Raw genomic sequence first — 22,560 nt, 5'->3', positions numbered from 1 at the left:
CAAGTTTCAGTTTCTGACTTGCACGGTGACATTTAATGTCACTGAAATAACATTCAGGACTACATATTCTCCCCCCCACCCCCACCACACCACCATACATTGAGAACCCAAATTTGAAAATAAACCAGCATTCTACAGCACAGTTGAGACTCTACGCTTGGGGAAGCAAAGTTCAATCCCTTCCCAACAGTAGGCGAATTAAAGAGTTAACTAAATCAACCTTGATTTGAAAGCTAGTCTCTGGCCATGACCACATTTTCATGGAAATACATTTGGTTTGATCTTTGTGCAACTTCAGTTGGTGGCGAACGACAAAATATAGGAGCAGAAATAGGCTATTCAGCCCCTCGAGTCTTCCCTGCCATTTAATCATGAGCTGACCCATTTTCCCACTCAGCCCCGCTGCCCAGTCTTCTCGCAGAATCTTTGATGCCCAGATTGATCAAGAACCGATTAATCTCCGCCTTAAGTACACCCAATGACCCCACCTTCACAAATGTCTGTGGCAACAAATTCCACAGATTCACCAGCCTCTAGCTGAGAAATTCCTTCACCTCTCTCTTTTAAGCAGGAAGCCCTTCAATCATGAAATTGTGTCCTCTTTTGTCCTGGACACTCCCACCATGGGAAACAACCTTTCTACATCTATTCTATCCATGCCTTTTGACATTCCAAATGTTTTAATGAAGAACCCCCCCCCCCACTACCATTCTCCTAAATTCCAACGTACAGGCTAAGGGCCATCAATCGCTCCCCACATGGTAACCTCCATTTCTGGAATCTTTCTTGTGGACCTTCTCTGAACCAACTCCAACCAGCATATCAGAGTCTCATTGTCCCTTGAAATGACCTAGCAAAGCAATTAAAGGGCAAAGTGAACAATAATGCTAGTTCTGTTAGCAATACCAGTGAACACATTGAAACCCAAGATTCTCATGTCGACCAAACAAAAACTAAAGCAGGATAAATTTTCAAAAGATCTGGCTCATATTCAAACCTCAACTCCCATCTCTGGAGTTCTGCTCTTCTATCCATTTCAGTTGATTTTGTGCCAATTTGTTTGTCACCAGCTCTAGTTTACTGGCTGAGTTATGAGGATTTAAACCAATACTAGCTACTTGGCATAGGGGAATGATCAAGAGCTGAGCAAGGCATTTTAGTGGTACGAAACTGCCCACAATTTCCAGTAAATTCACTTGGTGAGCTCACCCCACCACGGATTCATTTGTTTAGAGTAACTCCGTTGGCATAATGGTTAGCCTTCACAGTGCCAGTCATCAGGACCAGGGCTCAAATCCCATATTGTCTGCAAAACACAATCTCCCTGTGTCTACGTGGGTTTTACCCTGGGGGAACCAGTTTCTTCCAACTGTTCAAAATGTACTGGGGTCAATTGGGCAGCATGGGTCATGGGCTGAAATGGTCTGTTACCATGTTGTATGTCTAAATTTAAAAAAAATTAAACTGATTACCTGTATAATCACAAACCTGGGATTTTGAATCAAGGGAGGAATAATTTATTTTGAGAGTTGAGCATCTCTAGAATCTTCCACCCCAAAGACCTGTGATGAGACAGGCCACGAGTTAGGCCTGAAATTAATATATTTTGGAACATTCAGAGAGAACTGCAGTAAAAAGCGGTCAATAATCTTACTGACAGATAGAACACTTCAGGGCCAAATGGATGACTTCCTACTGCCATTTGTTCAGAGAAAGTCCAACAAAATACAGACGTGTGCCGCTTAACGTCCAATTGGCCAATGTCCGACTGCATATGCGTTTGTTGTCTGCGGTCTGATAGGATTACAATAGAGTTCGGTCAGAAATCCCTATCGGAGAACACAAGAACGGGACGTACCAGACGCAAATGGACCATGATGAAACCGATGACACTGGCAAGACACTGATGTAGTTCTAGAAGGAGTACAGCATTTACAAATGCATAAAGAACTTTGCAAGGGCCTGGGATGATGTGACCAAAGAGTGCATGAATGGCATATGGAAAAAAAAACTAAAGCGGTATATGTGCATGACTTTAAAGGATTTGAAAAAGATGATGCAATTGCAAAGATTAACAGAGATGTTGTGGACATGGTAAACATCAACCTGAACCTAGACATAGATGTTGACATTGAAGAACTCCCGGAGATGGTTCCTGAGGAACTAACCGTAATGGATCGGTGTTAATGTTCCCTATAAATGTCTTAGGTAATGTAATAGGTTTGAAATATGGTTACACACACCCATACAATACATTCAGAAGTGAAGTCATCTTTTGGATTCGTGACATCTGCAAGCCAGAGTTATGAAGGTCACATGGTTTCCTTTTAATTGGACCAGGCAACTGTTAAAGATTCCAGTATATAGTCACATGGTTTCCAGGAATTTAGACTGATCTCATTGATAATACGATGTCATGTCAGAGAGCTACATACCAAATGCAGAGAGACATTTTCATCAGAAGAGAGAAGAAACACGACATCCTGGAAAGACAAGACTTGTATTATCCTTATTATAGGAGATACACAATAGTATTTAAATAACTAAGACCACTTCCGACTGCTCTTTTAAGAAGAGATGCAGCCTCATTTGAGCCCAAAAGATGGCCACTCCTGTTTAAGAAATAACTCCTCACGAAGATCACTATTCTGGAACCTTAACAAGAAAGGGGAAAGCTTATGAAAACACTCAAAGAATATCTCTCTGGAAAACTGCTCACCATAAGACTTTCTTATCTGAAAATATAATGTTTAAAAGTACTTCATGATTACTTCTGATCTGAAATTTAAAAGGATCCTGAAGTCAACAAGATGTTTGAAATTTGATTTTAAAATCAACTTTTTCAGAATCAAGCTTAAACTGTAATGGTTTTAAATTTAAAGTTTAGAGACAAGTTAGAAATGTTATGTTATTCATAGTTTAATAAAAAGTATTATTTTGAATTTACCATGGTCTGCTGGTCCTTCGTCAGTGCTAATAAGATTTTGTTAATTTGTAACACTAATAAAAGAGTTGCTGGAACAAGAGCAAATAGCTGAAGAGGAGGTAAGGGAAAAGGAAACTGCATGAGAGAACAGGTGCAGAAGGGGTTCACTGTTAAGGGGTTGGCCACATTATTTGCAGACCTTCTTCTTTGGCTTGGCTTCGCGGACGAAGATTTATGGAGGGGGTAAAAAAGTCCACGTCAGCTGCAGGCTCGTTTGTGGCTGACAAGTCCGATGCGGGACAGGCAGACACGATTGCAGCGGTTGCAGGGGAAAATTGGTTGGTTGGGGTTGGGTTTTTCCTCCTTTGCCTTTTGTCAGTGAGGTGGGCTCTGCGGTCTTCTTCAAAGGAGGTTGCTGCCCGCCAAACTGTGAGGCGCCAAGATGCACGGTTTGAGGCGTTATCAGCCCACTGGCGGTGGTCAATGTGGCAGGCACCAAGAGATTTCTTTAGGCAGTCCTTGTACCTTTTCTTTGGTGCACCTCTGGAGAGGTGGCCAGTGGAGAGCTCGCCATATAACACGATCTTGGGAAGGCGATGGTCCTCCATTCTGCAGACGTGACCCATCCAGCGCAGCTGGATCTTCAGCAGCGTGGACTCGATGCTGTCGACCTCTGCCATCTCGAGTACTTCGACGTTAGGGATGTAAGCGCTCCAATGGATGTTGAGGATGGAGCGGAGACAACGCTGGTGGAAGCGTTCTAGGAGCCGTAGGTGGTGCCGGTAGAGGACCCATGATTCGGACCCGAACAGGAGTGTGGGTATGACAACAGCTCTGTATACGCTTATCTTTGTGAGGTTTTTCAGTTGGTTGTTTTTCCAGACTCTTTTGTGTAGTCTTCCAAAGGCGCTATTTGCCTTGGCGAGTCTGTTGTCTATCTCATTGTCGATCCTTGCATCTGATGAAATGGTGCAGCCGAGATAGGTAAACTGGTTGACCGTTTTGAGTTTTGTGTGCCCGATGGAGATGTGGGGGGGCTGGTAGTCATGGTGGGGAGCTGGCTGATGGAGGACCTCAGTTTTCTTCAGGCTGACTTCCAGGCCAAACATTTTGGCAGTTTCCGCAAAGCAGGACGTCAAGCGCTGAAGAGCTGGCTCTGAATGGGCAACTAAAGCGGCATCGTCTGCAAAGAGTAGTTCACGGACAAGTTTCTCTTGTGTCTTGGTGTGAGCTTGCAGGCGCCTCAGATTGAAGAGACTGCCATCCGTGCGGTACCGGATGTAAACAGCGTCTTCATTGTTGGGGTCTTTCATGGCTTGGTTCAGCATCATGCTGAAGAAGATTGAAAAGAGGGTTGGTGCCAGAACACAGCCTTGCTTCACGCCATTGTTAATGGAGAAGGGTTCAGAGAGCTCATTGCTGTATCTGACCCGACCTTGTTGGTTTTCGTGCAGTTGGATAACCATGTTGAGGAACTTTGGGGGACATCTGATGCGCTCTAGTATTTGCAGACCTTAATAGCTTGCTAAAGAGATAGAGCCAAGCACTGAACACTTTTCACTGATTGAGTGTAGTGTTTGCTACATATAAAGAAATTTATGAAAAGAAAAAGCAAACCTGACAAACAACACTGGAGATCTTCCTGAAGAAGCCAACACCTCCCCATGACGAGCCTCAACCAGGTCCTTCAGGCATTACAGAGCAACAGCTCATCAATGGAGGTTATTCGATCTGAAACTCTTCTAGTGGAACACGATGAAGCTGAGAAGTAATGTGGAAGATCTTGATTCCCCTTGTTAAATTGTGTGTGATATAGGCTAAGTAAATGTTTACATAAAAGTTTAAACTGCTACATTTTTTTCACTTTTTAATTTATCACAAGTTCAGTATCCTGTATAGTTTTGCTAAGTATATGCAGTAATATGGTGTTCGCACAAAGTCCACTCATATAATGCCCAGATTCACAGAACATATCGTGGGTGTTAAGTGGCTCATACTGCAACTGTTTGTATTGTATTACAATCAAAGCATCTATACACTGCCTTGGTGTAACACTTGTACAGAACATTTTATTTGTATATAAACAAATCAATGATGAATGAATGTAATAGCAAACTTGTCAACTGGACAAAGTTCAATGTTAAATGTACAACCTAACCAACTTACAAATGGGGTATGAACTTGGACCATTCTGCAGAAGTTATTGTGGCAATGCAAGTGTTGGGGATGGGGAGAGAAGAAATTACATACTTAACCAACTGATGCAACAGCAAAGAACTCCATATTGTTCAGGAAACTGTGCAGGGAAAATTGAACAGCAGTTTTATAATGTAACCAGTCACAGAAAGGAGTCCTGGGCAGAGATCAGCTGTGTTCTGTTGAATGGCAGGACAGACTAGGTTTAAGGGGCTGAGTAGCCAACTTTTTTTTGTGCACCTTTGGAGGAGGAAGGAAGAACAACAACAATGAAAAGGACCATTGAAGAAATAATTTGCCCATATAGTATTGCCATGAAGACAATTATGGGTTCACTAAAGGTGATCTGCAGGGTATCAGAAGACAGTATTCTAGTTTGAAGGCATGAAACATCTGGCCTTCTAGGTTTCCAACAATAGTTCTTTCTCTGCAGTGCAGGCAGCAGTGGCCTGGAGTTTCAGGTAAAAGCAACCGTTTTCCTCAGAGCTCAAACTCCAAAAACCCTCTTTTCTCCGAGGTTTCCTCTGGAAATCCAGCAACCAGCAGCTATTGTCAAGTTTCCTGAATGACCAAATATAACAGGAGGAAAATATCAGTGTAAAAATGGGTGCTCAATAGTCAACAGGTCAACAGTACTGTTCTGCATCTCTCCATGAGTAACTACATTCCTGCCAAGAAAAACAAATGAGAAATAAAAAAAATTTTCAACCATTTAACATGGCTTAAAGTTTGTTGTATATTTTGGCATAGATGAGGAAGACAGTAATTTTCCCCAGGATGGAAATGCCAGATATGAAGACACAGATTTAAGGGGAGGGGTAAAGGAATTTAATGACAAGCAAGGCTCTTGTTTATTTATTTTAAAACTAGTTGATGCCTGGAATATAGAACACTATGGCACAGACACATGCCCCGCAGTCCCTCTTGTCTATGCCAAACTATTCTTCTGCCCAGTCCCATTGACCTGCACCCAGACCATAACCCTCCTGCCATGTACCTATACAATTATCTCAATGGAGAAATGAAAGCCACATCCATCTCTTGTGCTGCCAGGGAGGTGGGGCAAGCAGAAAAGACAGCAACATTGAAGACATTTAGACCGGCTTGTGAAGAGACAGGGGATGGAGTACAGACCATGTGCAGGCAGACAGGATGAGTTGTGGTAATGTGGACCAAATGGCCTGCTCTGTTCTTTGCAAGTTTAAGAAACTGCTGGAAGCTTTTGCAGGTCTGTGGAAGGAGCCCATCTTCAACCCACAACGAGGATTTTCAGTTGGTGAAAGGTGGGGGAAGGAGACAAGGAAAAGGAAATATCTCCCTGCTAGGACAAGGCCGGAGTGCCCTGTTTAAAGAGCCGATCAGTGAATAAGTGCCATTGGAAGGCAGAGGGACAAATTTGGGAAATGCAGGTCAGTTGTTGAAACCAAACCAAAAAAGCCTGGAAATACTCAAATATTCAGGATTTCCAATTCAACTTAAAATTAGTATATTTTGTAAACTATGCATTTAAGAGTTTTGAAATCGTAGCTTTTTGGATTGAGTGATTAAAATCTAAAGAAATGCTGTTGAAAACTCAAGCAGCAATGTCTCAAGGACTGTTTGCTTTTATACAACACAAGGTATGCTTCAACATCAAATACTCTTCAACTCTTCAATTGACTGATTTCTGGAGATCAGAGATTCAGAAACATGAGATCTTGAAGAGAAGGCCACAAGAGAACCCAGAACCTGGCATCACTATAAAAATTAAAGTCTAATGAATTGTCTGTTAGATGTTGGGCATCTTTAAATCGCTTTCTCAGAGTAGAGCAAGAGAGCAGAGTATTTTAAAGGCTTTTAAAGTAGTGGGTGAATGGTTAGCGAAGTTGAGGTCACCATCAGATGACTGAAACACAGTACAGGCTCAAGAACTCAGTGGCTGTCCATCTCCACCTCACTGGCACATGTGGGCATTCCAACAGCCACCGTTTCATTCCCAATGCAGGAAAAAGACAAATGCTGGAGAAACTCAGCAGGTCTTGCAATGTCCAGAGAAGGTAAAGATTCATAATCAACATTTCGGGTTGAAGCCCTTCTTCAAGGTATTTCCACTGCAAAACAGCCCACAAAAACCAGAATCATCATTATTCACCTAAGCTCTGTTACCTCCACAGAACTATCACAATACACCCCTGATCACATGATTGGTAAACTCAAAGGGATCCAAAACTTGAATTCAAGTCCCAACACCCCATCAGCTTTGGACTTGTGTAATCTCTCATTTTGGAAGAGAAGCGATATTGCTGAGGTGTAAACTGGTGGCCTTGGGGACAAACAGACGCCAAGCCTCAAACTCGACAAAGGACACAAAGCATGAAGGCTCTGGCTCAGCTACAGAGTTAGAGCAACTTAATCTGCAGCTTGTGGGACAGAGAATTGGAGTAAATTTCTCCCAATGTGAAGCAAATATTTGAGATGCTAGAGTAGATTTTTTTTTTTATAAATCAAAACATTTTTTCATTACATGACAACTTTGTGGAACTATGGGACAAATTGTCTTCCCTGCCCCAAACTTGCAAGGAGAAAAAACCCGTCACTTGGGTGGCACAGTTGGAGTGGCATCTTTACAGCACCAACTATCAGGACCAGGGTTCGAATCCCACGCTGTCTGTACTTTCTCCCCTTGTCTGGGTAGGTTTTCTCCAGGGGTTCTGGTTTCCTCCTACCATTCATAACGTACCAGGGTGTAGGTTCATTGGATACAAATTGGACAGCTGGACTCATGGGCCAAAATGGCCTGTTACCGTGCTGTCTGTCTAAATTTTCATTAAAAAAAATTAAAACTAAATTTATTCCATGAGCAAATGTGTAATTTGATCAGATAAGATCTTATCGACCTTTTAACCACACGATAAAATTACTAGAGGGATATTCTCACTCAAAACATTAAAAATTGTACATTTCACTTTTAGAATCTTTATCAGCAGGTTAAGAATATAATGTTCTCTCAAGTACCCTCTACTAGATTAGCACAGTTCCAGAGCAGTGTTTGCAGAGGTTATCAGTGTTGACATACATTAAACATTTGTGTGTAATTATAGAATGTATCAAATATTGACAGTCTTTTCAACTATTCCTTACAAGTTTTAGATTATAAATGTTTTTTAGATGGTTTTGGTCTAATCTCTTTAAAGACAAAATCTTCATGGGAATATCTTAAGACACACAGACATAAAATATAATGGACCCTTTCAACACATGAGCCCGTGCCGCCAAATGACATCCAATTGACTTACAAACCCACCTTCCCCCCATTTTTTGAAGAGTGGGAGGAAACCAGAGGACCTGAAGGAAATTCACGCAGACGAAAAAACTCCTTACATACAGCGCTGGATTTGAACACGGGTCGCTGGTGCTTTAACAGCGTTGCACTAAGAGTGCCACCCCAAGAAGCTTCTCAAAGAAGCTTGGCCTGTTTTATTAAAAAGCTGTGGGCAAAGTTTGATTTTCATTGGTGCGAGCTGTCCCTTAATGTCATGGACCTGCCACATTTAATACTACAACACTACAGTTGGACAGTAGGAAGAAATTTCAGACTGAATGACAGATCCTGACCATTAGGCCAGGATAACCAAAGGAATGCATGTGGTGTGTGCAGAGCAAAAAAATTAAAATTGGGGTGTCCTTGTCATTCAATTTTGCCAACTCTGAAACTCTTCCATGGGCTTGCCCCTCTTTTCCTCCCAGCACAGAGGAAGAGGATCTATATAGTCCAGAGATCAGATCACCACTCCAACTGTACTATTCATCCAACCCACTTTTGGTAACTGAAGTTATGGCTGTCAATGCCCCAAGCTCAGGAATGTCTAAACTCATTTTTCCTCATGACCTCCTCCTTCCCAAAAGCAGAGTTTATACTGCTTTAAACCGGTGATTCACAACCAATGGGCCACGGCCACAGCAGCCTTCCAAGTATGTTAAGATAAAATAATTTAAATTAGATAAAGATGTGTTTTTTACAGAGCTGCCTTGGACTTGAAAATATCACTGTCATTGCCACGAGTGGACCATGGCGTGTTATGCCAGAAGCCAAGTGAGCTTTAGACTGAAAAAGGTTGAGAACCATTGCTTTAAACTATTAGCCAACTGCCCTAGCATCTCCTTAAGTGGATGAATGATTGCCATGTGCCAAATGAATGTTTATTGACTAAAATACCAAAGGAATATTCTTTTACTACAATCTATTTGTGATGAGGTCTCAAACTCCAATAAGCCTTGTTTGTATAAAATATAGTCACCACTTCTTGGGAAGTGTTTTACTTGCTACAAGAATCTTTACTTAGCAGAGATAGACAGTGGTTTACTAACTTTTGTACAAAACCCTGGGTGCAGAGAAACACAAAAGTGTGCAGACTCAGATGATAGATTTAAAAAAAAAACAAATGCTGGAGGATCTCAGCAGGTCTTGAGCATCCGTAGGAGGTAAAGATTATATAACCGACATTTCTGGCCCGAGCTCTCCAGAGGTCATCCCCAGCATGCAAGTGTGGGAGAGGTGATAGGAACACAGGAAGAAAGATTAGTGGAATGAGTGGTTGATGACTGATGTGACCACAAAGGGCCTGTACTTCTGTGCAGCACAATTATCTGGTTGTGAATAATAATGTGCGGCTCATTAGAGTACTGATGTGCAACTTTACTGCCGCCTTGGATGCACAACTGCTCAAAGTCTTGCTTAGATCCAGATTTCCTGTCATTTGGCCTCCCTCTAGAACTAACGCTTTGCAGCATAGTTACTCTTGTAACCAGGAACAGCATACCAGTAACTACAGTTCAAATCCCCTGGTGAGTTGAAATAACAAGAGGCATCAAGTTGATGAAGAACACCTTTATACAAATGGGTCTAAACAGGAAGTGGGTGCTACTAGCAAGGTCAGTATTTAACAACCACCCTTAATTGTGCTCAAGTTTCTCATTTGGCTGTTTTGAGACCATTGTTTGAAGTCACAGGGCAGATATCTAACTCAAGTAGTATTAGTGAGCCAGATTTATCTTTTAGTCCTTGACTGAGGCTCACCACCAAAACAAGCCGGGTATTCCAAGTTAATCAATCAACTTCTACTCCACAGCCATTCTTGTGGCCTCTGAAGCAGTCCTTTCGACCTACGCCTCCAAATTACTCCCAATCTCATCACCAGATACGGTGGTGAGGTGGCAGGGTAAATAGGTGCTGAAGATCCATGTCAAACAGTGATGTTTGTGCAGCTATCTGAAGCAGGTCAAAACCCTACTCAAAAGTCTCCCTCAACATTTAGTGGTCTGTAGATGTTTAAAAAAATAATTATTCAAGAGATTATGGCAAGGACAGCATTTATTGTCCAATCCCTATGAGCAGAGGTGGTGGTGAACTACTTCTAGTATTTCTTAAAAAATTTAAAAAAATATATGTATACTGTATGCGAACTGCATACACGTACGTGCGAGTCATGTCTGGTTGTATGTTTGCAGGTTTTGCACAGAGGACTGGAGAAAGCTTATTCATCGGTTTGTACTTGTACCGAGGATAATACATTTGAACTGGTGTTTGTCTGTGACATGGTGAGGCACCTATAGGTGACTGTAGGGATTCTCTGCATCTACTGCGCACACCCTTCTGGCAGGTAGAACTCTCTGGTGTGTAGCAGTCTCCAGTTGGGCAGATGGGGGAAATGACCTTGAAGAATTGTAGTGCATTCTGGGAACAGGACATGTTACAGCCACGGTGCATGGAGGGTGCAAGGAATACTGCATTCAGGCCACTGCTAGTACTTTGAACTAATGCATAATGCAGAACAAAGCTCCATTCCTACTCGACTGCACGCACGTCCAGACAGTGTGGCTAAAGCTAATCAGTGACTACTGCAATAAACATTAATTTAGCTCCTTTCACAATGCTAACTTTAACGAATGCTTCAAACAAGTCCTACCCAATAGGCGCCAGCCCTCTCATCAATACTGAAGCAAACAAACGAGATAATGACTAAACAATGTGATTCTTCCAGGTGATGTTGATCGAGGCATCAGAATTAGATAGTAAGTCAGTGATAATTTCCTTGTCCTTCTCAAAATTGTGCCACAAAATCTTGTCTACCTGATAGACACTGTTTAATGTTTCATCAGAAGGATGACACCTTCAGAAAGTCTGCATACAAGTAATGGAGGTTTCAATACACACATTGCCTTGGAGTGCAACTAACTGAGCTAGACTACAACCCTTTCCAAAGTCTAAAGGAGTTGGGGTTCTGAGCCCATTCAAGACCATTTCAAGAACCCACACAGACAACTTCATTCCCCATACTAAAATTTAAAAAAAAATACTTGGGGTGAAAATTTTGTCTTGGGATTATTAAGGTTCATTTTATTGTCACATAATAATACATTAAAAATGTAATATACGTTATATACTTTAACGTCTGCCTGCTGCAAGGCAGCAAAAGAGTGTCTGTTAGTGTTGCTTGGCGCCCCTTATAGTAAGAGAAGCAAGAGAGTCCCTTCAGAGTCACTGAGTGTCCGTGGATTCGCCTCCAACGCTCCCGCAGCTGCACAGACTCTCATGCTTTACGAAAGTTATAACAGTGGAGAATCCCAAAGAAATATTAGTCACCATCTCTTACTGAAGCAGGACTGAAAAGTTTTAGCACAAGAGGATGTGGAACTGAAGGGAAAGCCCAATTCTGATATTTCAGTAAAAATGCACATCACATCTTCTAAACTAAGTTAGTTACTGTTCAAGCCTTGACTCAGCAATACCAACACAGACTTTATTCACAACCCAAGCTAATATTTAATTAGAACCCTCAAAGCATATTCTAATTTTTAATTCAAAACTGTGCCTGCCACAATAAATCCCTCTTTAGAGGTGAAAGCTATCAGAGTTATTTGGACAGACGTGAACCTTCAACATGACCAGAGCAGATCATTCATCTCCATTGTCTGTTGGACCTTGTGCCAAATGAGTTCCATTTCTATACACGCGACAAATCACACTGCAAAAGCATGGGAGCACCAAGTTTTGGGATTAAATCTCAACACACAAACAAAAAATTGTTTCGATTAGGAAAAGAAGGACTTTGCGTCCTTATCATGGTTCAGGATCCCCCAAAGTACAGTCACATCCTGCATACTCGCCGTGGTCCCATGAAGTTATAATAGAGGGCAGAAATCCCGATTGGAGAAAGGGACGTAGAGGAAGTAACCAGACATAGGGAATGCAATAGCTTCCCACATGCAACACGTGTATCTCAACCTCCAGACTCACCCAACACTGTTAGACCTGCAAGCTCCAATTGTGGCAAGTGCAGATTATATATTAGTCTATGAATACAGTGGTGTTTATTTACAAGGTATTTGGCACCTCACAGTTCGGCGGGCAGCAACCTCCTTTGAAGAAGACCGCAGAGCCCACCTCACTGACAAAAGGCAAAGGAGGAAAAACCCAACACCCAACCCCAACCCACCAATTTTCCCCTGCAACCGTGTCTGCCTGTCCCGCATCGGACTTGTCAGCCACAAACGAGCCTGCAGCTGACGTGGACATTTACCCCCTCCATAAATCTTTGTCCGCGAAGCCAAGCCAAAGAAGAAGATTATTGTGTATACAGTATTTGGACAGTATTAACCTACTTAACCCATATATTACCTAAACATTAGCTGAAATACAGTACTGTATGTGTACTGAATCTTGGCTAGCTAGTCAATACAGTATCCTATGTAGCTTTACCAAGTATATATGGTGTTCACACAACGTTCACATCACATAACGTCCTATTTCACAGAACATATCGTGGATGTCAACTGATGCATGACTATTTTTACAATCAATGAAGCAATTTTAAAGCACACTTTGGAGCCACTGAACCTTTGCCAATGGGATTCAGAGTCATGATCTCTTAAAAGCTAAAAGAAAACTGCAGATGCAAGAACAAGAACATAAAATACTGACAGGTCAGCCAGCAGTGGCAAGAGAAAGTCATCAGTTAAGGTCTAAAGTTCTTCAGAACTTGTTATTCTAGCCCACTCACTTTAAACTATGGTTGCTTCAGGTTATTTTTTTCAAAATGAAAATGCTTATCAACTCCAAAAAGATTCACACATTTTAATTACATTCTTCACCAAGCTTGGTTACACTTTTATCTCCTTGCATTTAACAGCCTCAACCAGAGATCTCCAAAGGCATCGATACCGACCCCTGGGGATCGATGGGACCATCCACAGGGTCGATTGTGCTGGTTTTGGGGGGGGGGGGGGGGAAGAGGGGCAGTGTCAATTGAAAATAGCGCAAATGGCAGTGTTGACCAACCACTCGCGAGGGTAGGCTTTGGAAGCTGCCATGCTATATTTGATTTCAGCCTTATCTAGAGCGAACGGGAAGATGGAAACAGGTTCATGTTCTATACACAAGTAATCATTGAATTTTTTTTAACAACTCTTTTGGGGAGAAAAGGGAGGGTAGATTTTTGCACTGGTCAAACATTTGACCTCATGAGTACCTGCATTGTTCAAAACACAGGGAGAGCAAATGGATGGGACTGGGTGCTATGATCATGGTTGGGACATCGGTAGCTCAAACGACACCAGGGTGAGGAACGGTAGTTGGGAGTTCAGATGAGCAGGATTCAGAGGAATGATCCACCGTTGGGAGTTCAGATCAGTGGCAACAGGGGGGTGGTGAAGATCTTTGGTCGTGAGTTCAGATGGGCAGGTATCGTGGTGAGGATTCGCGGTCAAGGTTTCACATAGGGATGCAGCAGTGGCGAGGATCTGCAGTCAGAAGTTCGGATGGGCAGGGATCTACGGTCAGGAGTTCGGATGGGGGGGGTGCAGCAGTGGCAAGGATCCGCAGTCAGAACTTTGGATGGGCAAGTGTTGGGAGGGCGAGGATCCATGGTCGGAACATCAGAAAAGATGGGCATGAGGCTGAGGCCAAAAATAGGGAGTTAACTTCAACATTGGATCGAGTATTACTCAAGCATATACTGTATTTTGTTAGCAACCACACCCCTTGCTGTCCAGTGCTTCCATACCCCATCCAGTGCCAGGATTCCATGCATGGGTGGGGGGGAAAATCAATGGTATAAAAAGTTTGGAGACACCTGGCATAAAGAGTAGAAGCCAAATGTGAAGGACAATGGCCCGGAACCAGCCAACTTGGATCAGCCTTCAATAAAGGAGAAGATCAGCTGGAAAAATGGGCTGAAATATGGCAGATGGAATTTAATGCAGACAAGTATGAGGTGCTGCATTTTGGAAGGACAAACCAAGAAAGGACATATAGAGAGAATGACAGGGCACTGAGGAGTGCAGTAGAACAGAGGGATCTGGGAATACAGATACATATTTCCCTGAAAGTGACATCACATATTGATAGGGTTGTAAAGAGAGCTTTTGGCATATTGGCTTTTATAAATAAAATATTGTGTATAGGAGTCAGGATGTTATGGTAAAGTTGTACAAGACATTGGTGAAGCTAAATTTGGAGTATTGTGTGAAGTTTTGGTCACCTAACTACAGGAAAGACATCAATAGAAAGAGTGCAGAGAGAATTCACTAGGATCTTGCCTGAAATTCAACTAAATGACAGGAAAAAGTTAAATAGGTTAGGACTTTATGCTGTGGAGCGTAGAAGAATGAGGGGAGATTTGATGGCGGCATTTAAAATTATGAGGGGGATAGGCCTTTTTCCCCACTGAGGGTAGTGAGATACAAACAAGGGGACATGGGTTAAGAGTGAAGGAGGAAAAATTTAGGGAGAACCTCTTCAGGGAGTGGTGGGAGTGTGGAATGAGCTGCCAGCAGTATTGGAGAATGTGGACTTAATTTTAACATTTAAGAAGAATTTGGACAGGTGCATGGATGGGAGAGGTATGAAGGGCTATGGACTGGGTGCAGGTCAATGGGACTAGGCAAAACAAAATGGTTCAGCACAGACCAGAAGGGGCCCATTTCTGTGCTGTAATATTCTATGGTTTTATGACTGTCATTTCCTCAGCAAACCTTTTAAAATAATTTAATTGATTGAATATTTAAGTCCATTGCTAATTTAAAGTGTCAGATTATTTTATGGAATGTAGTTGCTATTGAGATTTGAATTCCTGTCTCTCAAGCTTTGTTCCAGGATTACAAATCCAACTGCAACACACGTCCCTCTAAGTAAGTTCAGCTGCAAAGCTGATAGAATAAGTAATCACGAATTGACAGGGCCTTCCTTCAGCTGCACCTGCAACCAGGAAAAGACAAATTGGTCAACTTGGACCAGTTGTTCCTGTAGTCATAACAAATGTAAAATGGGGAAGTAGCTCAATTGCTCCTGGACAAAACCTTTCATCATTGTTGTAAATTATTTCAGTTATTTCTTAATACAAGTAGCACCATTAACTCGAGGAACAGCTTCTTTCCATGGAGTGAGAACACGGAACAACCAAAAGAACTGCTCCCACTAATCATCTGAGACTCTCATATGAAGAAAACATTTTAAAAAAATGTTTATATAGATGAAATAAGTATCCTGCATATGTATTGATAGTCTGTATGTTTGTGTGTCTGTATGCTTTGCGCCAAGGACTAGAGAACACTTGTCAAATTGTACAATACTTGTACAATCTGATGACAATATACTCGACTTGAGGATTCTTGGCTCCAAACATTCCAAATCATCCTTTTGGAATTTTAAGGAACCCAAGCAGATATTTTAAAAAAAATCATTTTAGTGCCCTCCTCACATGACAATATGGAATCCCTTCAGAAAGGCAAATCAGTGGTGAACCAAACCACCCCATGAGGAAGGATGCACTGGCTTTGGAGGTGGTGCAGAGATTTATCAGGTTGATTCCAAAGGTGAGAGTGTTAGATTGAGTAGTTTGGACTGTACTCTCTGAAATTCAGAACAATGAGAGGGGATCGGATAGAAACATACAAAAATTATGAAAGGTGTAGAAGAGAATGAGGTAGGTAAGTTGTTTCCATTGATGGGGAAGACCAGAACTAGGGGACATAGCCTCAAGATTCAGGGTAGTAGATTTAGGATGGAGATGAGGAGGAACTGCTTATCCCAGAAGGTAGTGAATCTGTGGAATTCACTGCCCATTGAAGCTCATTAAATATATTTAAGACATAGATACACATACAGTGAGGAATTAAGGGATTCGGGGAAATTAAGGATTGGGAGATGAGCTATTATCAGATCAGTCATGATCTCATTGAGTGGCAGAGCATGCTCGTTGGGCCAGATGGCCGACTCCGGTTTCGATTTCTTCTTTAAAATTCTGCCTCCAATACATCTGGGATTAATTCATCATGTATGCATAGTTACTGAAAAAGCAAGACATTGAAAATATTGCTCACATCTCTGACACATGAATTATCAGGCCAAACCTACCTATGCTATTCATGAATGGAGAATTAAGGGATGCTGCTCCATCAATCATTGCCAATTACTGAAGTCTACAAGCACATAGCTGAGGTTTCTTTGACCTCTACCATTTACCTTGAACATGCAGGTAATTCAGAATTATCAACTCAAGAAAAACTACTTGCACAAGGCTATAAAACCTGTGTTTCATGTTCAAGTTCATTTATCATTTGACTGTACAACCTAACAAACAGCAATCTCCGGTCCTCGGTGCAAGTATAACACACATACAAACGATATACAGTATATACAAATAGTAATATTATTGTTAAATAACTGTTAGCAGAGTGTTTGTATGAGCAATTTATCAGTCGTTCAGCATTCTCACTGCCCATGGGAAGAAGTTATTCCTCGGCCCTGGTGGTACTGGCTCTGATAATTCTGCATTTCTTTCCCAACAGGAGTAGCTGGAAGGGCAGTATGGTTAGCATAGCAGTTAGCGCAATGGTGTTACAGCGCCAGTAACCGGGTTTGAGTCCCATGCAGTCTGTAAGGAGTTTGTACGTTCTCCCTGTGTCTGTGTGGGATTTCCCCGGGGTCTCAGGTTTCCTCCCACTGTTCGAAAAATACCATGGGTTGTAAGTTAATTGGGTGGCAGGGGCTTGTGGGCTGAAATGGTCTGTTTCTGTGCTGAAAGTCTAAATTTAAATTTTAAATAAAAATGTCATGTGTGAGGTGGTAGAAGTCTTCAACAATTTGAGAGCATTCTTTGCACAATAATCCCAGTGATTTGGATTGGGGGTGAGGAGGGAAAGAGGTGGTCTTGGAGGTACATTCCAATGATCCTTTCTGCTGTTCTTATGGTTCCAATGTATTGAGAGGAAACAACAGAAATTCATGCAAGGCAGGAGACACCAAAGACATTGGGGCAGGGGTAAGGGCATTTCTTTTTCCTCTCCAGGTTTCACAATGGAATTTACAGAAGAGAATGATGAAAAAAAATCAAAGCAGCAAAAACCAAGGTACGATTCTTTATCAAAATGTTACAGGAATCGTTATTGAATGAAGATCTACCGGGACCAATGCCTGAAGAGGGCGCACAAAATCAGTGAACCGGTGCGGACTCGAAAGGCCAACATGGCCTGTTTCCGCTCCGTAAATGGTGATATGGTTAAGTGAAAATGTAATTAATGAAGACAAAAAGTAGTTCCCTTCCAAACAAGGGCACTATATCCAAGAGTGATTTAGTGACAAATACAAGGAGAGATTTACTGAAATGTGTGACGGTGGACAGGCAATGAAAAATATGCAAGAAATACAGGAACTGGAAGACAAAAATTATGACTTGCAGAAGAGTGTACTTACTTTTAATTAAATTAACCAGAAGTTTAGATGCCATTTTACAGAGCTGACTGTGACTAGTCCCAAGGATTAATGTTTGGATTCCCTACTATTCATGATATACATCCATGCTTTCAGTAAAGGAATCAAATAGAGCATTTATGTTTGGCTATGAAATGCTGTGGGATTGAGGAGAATGCAAAGAGGCTTCAAATAAATTGGGAAAATGTAATACAATTTGGTTAAATGCAAAGTTATCAACCTTGGTAGGAAAATACAGATAGAAAATTAAGTAAATGTTGAGGTCAGAGATGTGTTGATCCAGCAAGGGGTGTTTGTCAATTTGCAGGAGTTACGGCAAGTATAGCTGCGACAAGGAGAGAAGGCGCATGCTGTGTTGGAGTTAACACACAAACTTTTGCAGATGCTCTAATTATAGTCAAAACACAAATGCTGGAGGAAGTCAGCTGGTCTTGCAGCTTCTATTAGAGGCAAAGATGTAGAACAGATGTTTCAGGCCTGAGCCTTTCCCCTGCTGACCCTTCCTTTGGGTTTGGAAGGAAGGCCACCTTATTACAATTATATAGGGGTTTATGGATACAGGTTGTACCTCCCTTATCCGGCACTCTGTGGTCCAGCAATTCCCATGGTCCACATCAAGCACGTGAATCTGCCGTCGTTAGTACAAACTCCTTACAGACAGCGCGGGACTCAAACCTCCATCACTGGCGCTGTAAAGGCATTGCGTTAACCACTAAGCTAACTGTTCTGCCCCACACTATTATACCTGTTTTAAGCTTTTATGTTTACATTGACCCTTAGGGGTCAATTTCTGTTTTCCCAGAATTTTCTGTGGCCCAGCAATGGCCAAGTCCCCATGCCACCAGATTAAAGAGGTACACCCTATGCCATACCTGTACAGGCATTGTGCATTTCTTGTTCTGTACAATATACTGCCATTGTCAGAGCACGCTAGTGTTTAGTACAATGTTTCACAGGCTACCCTGGGACCACAAGGAAAGATCAAGTCAACCACGCCTGTACTCATTGGTGTGTAGACAAATGAGACCATATTGATATGTACATAATTATAAAGGGGCTCGAAAGACAGGGTGCAAAGAGAACATTTCCCCCAGTTGTTGGGCCCATAATCTGGGATCAGTCTCATGATCTGGTTGAAGACAGGATAAAAAGGAGACATTTTCTCAAACAAAAGCCCCTTTTACATGGAGATTGAAAGCCTTTCGAGCTCCGTGTGAAAGAATTGCAAGGTGGATTGGGGAGGGGGTCTAGACCATCTTTTATCCACCTAGGTAGAAGGTCTCAGCAGTGGAGCATCTTTGACAGCTTTTTTCGGTTCTGTGTGAGCATGCAAGCCAGCCACCTAAGACAGATCATGTCTCTGGGAACTCTGCAGTTTTGCAGCTTAAAAGGAGCTAAAGGGTGGTGAACCCATGGGAACTCTCCAGTTGAATGCAGAGGCCAAGATGTTGAATATATTCAACGAGGAGCTAGATATCTGGACAAGGAGCATCAATCAAGGAATACATGGAGAGAATGAGTACGAGCTAGAGGATGGGTCATTTTGATTGGTGCAGCAAGTTCAAAGGAATAAATAACTGACATTTGTTTCTGTGTTGACAAGTTATCAACTTCAAGCACTGTAACAAAGTCCAAAATTGGCTTTGGAACACTGGACTAAAAGCACGTTTTGGTACAAAAAATGCACAAACACTCAAGGCTCTTAATTGTGGGGAATTATACATTTCTGTTTCATGTCAATTGGAATGCTTTTAAAGGCCCGACAATCTCCAGGGAGCAGATAATTAGTTTGGTCCAGCTCAATGCAACATGGTGTTCCACTTAGAGTACAAATTATCAGGATTAAACATTTATAGACAATCTGAATCAGAACTCAATACTATACATCCCCACAAGACACACACAAGTTGACCGTGCTCAGCTTTTAACCAGCTGTGGGGGAGAAGAGATAGGATCAAGAAACAGAAAGATTCGGATAGATGTTTTCGTTGCATGTAATGTTGTTCCAATCTGTTTTTTGCAATTTGGACATGCTCAAAAGTAAAAACTTTCTGGCAAGATCTAAACCCAATATTAAACAAAATCACAAAAAATAATATACCAAAAGATCTAAAAATGTTTCTGTTACATAATATAAAAGACAAAAAATTAGGACTAAAATTAGACAAAGCCCAAATAAAATTTATTACGGTAGCGCTTGCAGTAGCCAAAAATTGTATTATGACAACCTGAAAATTGGAAACAAACCTTAAAATACAACAGTGGTATACAGAAATAAACAAGTGCATTCCATTAAAAAAAAATACATACAATCTGAAAGACAAGTGTACATTATTTGAACAAATTTGGGAACCATACATAAAATATGTCGGAGAATGCCGACCACAAACCCCCATCTCGTAAAACAACATAATTATGAGCAGAATAAGATTTAAATATGTGAAAGTGAACAATACAATTTTTTTTCCTTTTTTTTGGTTATTTCTTTGTTTTAAGTGTTTTATCATTTACTGATTTTTTATGAGGGTGGAGAAAGGGAGAGAGGAAGTGGAGGAAAGAAAAAAATGTCACTATGTATATATTGTTGATGATCATTTGTGGATTTTGCTATTGATATGACAGTGCAAAAATTTTAAAAAATTTAAAAAAGAAACAAAGCTTGTCGAAGTTGGTTAGCAGAACAGTATGGGAAGAGGCCCTTCAGCTTACAATGCCAACTACATCTTCTGCCTTTTGAATCTATATCCTTCCATATTCACAATTCTCTCCAAAAGCCTTTTTAAATACAGTAAAACCTGTTATCTAGAATTCAATCAACCAGTGAAATAAATAACTAGACAAATATAAAAATAAATAGATTGGAGAAAATAAATATGAAAAAAATATGCAAGTGTTACGGCCCTAGAGAACCCCAAAACCCAGAAGCAACAGAAATTCACCAACACAAAATTAGATTCCACCCCCCCTCCCCCTAGTTACAAACAACAGCTTTTGGACATTTGTACAATGTTCCATGAAATAACAAGGCAGCGCTGATAGAAGTTCAGTTAAAACCAGGATTTGCAACAGAACCCATGGCTCAATTTATAAAACTCAGGACATGTGGGTTTAAGCAGTAAACTGAAAATGACTACAGCTGCAATTGCAATATCTGTCTTGCACATTCATCACCTCGGTTAGCTGCAAGCATCAAGTCTTCAAAAGAATGCTCAGCCAAATGTACTCAGTCTACCTAAATTTTAAGCAAATTTAGTTGATTGGAGATGTATACCCCTACCTTTGCCATATCCATGAAACAACAGGTCAGATAATATAGGTATAAATCAGTTTAAAAGCTCTGAACCACAGCAGGCAGAAGTGTGTCAGAGGCTGCAGAGAAGAGGGGCAACAGGGCTCTTCTGTCAGAGACCCTATACCAGAAAGATGCTGACTAAAAAAAAAGAAACTGCAGACTCTGGAAATCTGAGATAAAAGCAAAAATGTTGGAAGTAGTCCACAGGTGAGGCAGTAAATGTGATGAGAGTTAATGTTTCAGGTCTGAGATCTTTCATTTGAAAGGGAATCTCTTTCTGGGTTTAGGACAGTCATTCTCAACCTTTTTTCAGCTGTGGCCCCCTTGGGACTTTGCTCAAAGTTTGTGGGCCCCTTTTTCTGTGAAGCAGTCAAGTTTAGTTGGTTTCTTCTCTCCTACCGAATAAATAAAAAAAGTCTTTTATGATTTGAGTCTGTGCCCCCGCCGCCCCCCCCACCTTAATGTGCTGTGGCCTGGGGGGATGGGGCAATAGGGCCCCTGTTGAGAATAGTTGGTCTGGTAGCAAAGAAAGTGGGTGGGGGGGGGGGGGACAGGTGTGGGAGGAGCAACGGGAAAGTCTCCAATTGGGAGAATAATGTAGACATTAGGACATTATCTGCTGTGAACTCTGGGCAGTCATATCATCTGGACTACCAGGATTTGCCCAGAATATACAAGTCAAAGTCAGGCAAACACAAAGAGGAAAAGCAAGTTATAAAACAAAGAACACTACAGCACTGTGCAGTCCCTTCAGCCCTCGATGTTGTGCTGACCCATATATTCCTTAAAAAGTACTAAACCTTCCCTACCTCATAACCCTCTTTTTTTTCCTTTCATCCAAGTGGCTGCCTTAAGGTCCCTAATGTTTCAGCTTCCACCACCATCCCTGGCAATGCATTCCAGGCACCCACAACTTGGAGTTTAAAAAACTTAATCCAGATGTCTCCCCTAAACTTCCCTCCCTTAACTTTGTACATCCTGCATGACCTCTTGTGTTTGCAATCCCTGCCCTGGGAAAAAGACACTGGCTTTCAATTTTGTAGACCTCCATCAGGTTTCCTCTCATCCTTCTATATTCCAAGCTCTACTAACCTTACCTCATAAGCCATTTTCCAATCCAGGAAACATCCTGGTAAATCTCCAAATTTGGAGAACTCCACATCAGGCCACGACGAGGTGATGTCTCTCATAGATCCATGTTCAAAAATATTGGGCAGAAAAGATGACTTTGTAGGAAATACTAGCCAGGCCAACAGGAAGTTCAGATACAGGTTTTTGGAAGGTGTCAAATAAACCTTGTAATGAATTTCAAACTGCTGAGAGGCCTTGAAGAAGGTTGTGAGAAATTTTTAAGAGTAAAAGATTATGATTGGTTTAGATAGAGCAGGAAGCTGCTTC

At 41.6% G+C, this 22,560-nt stretch overlaps 1 protein-coding gene and 1 long non-coding RNA gene across 5 annotated transcripts in view; one reads left to right on the top strand and one right to left on the bottom strand.

Moving 5' to 3' along the window:
• The window catches only part of LOC138741291 (uncharacterized), a 181,403-nt gene that overhangs the window by 1,710 nt on the left and 157,133 nt on the right, over positions 1–22,560 (top strand). The window contains exon 2 of the long non-coding RNA XR_011343435.1: positions 17,449–17,509. This is a non-coding gene — a long non-coding RNA (uncharacterized lncRNA). The remainder of the gene's footprint in view (positions 1–17,448; positions 17,510–22,560) is intronic.
• The window catches only part of LOC138741290 (sestrin-1-like), a 96,863-nt gene that overhangs the window by 71,738 nt on the left and 2,565 nt on the right, over positions 1–22,560 (bottom strand). The window lies entirely within an intron of this gene.

The sequence above is a fragment of the Narcine bancroftii genome, chromosome 8 (assembly GCF_036971445.1).
Source record: "Narcine bancroftii isolate sNarBan1 chromosome 8, sNarBan1.hap1, whole genome shotgun sequence".
Taxonomy (NCBI): Eukaryota; Metazoa; Chordata; class Chondrichthyes; order Torpediniformes; family Narcinidae; genus Narcine; species Narcine bancroftii.
Note: the sequence above shows the minus strand (reverse complement) of the source record. Positions and strands in the feature narration are given on the sequence as shown.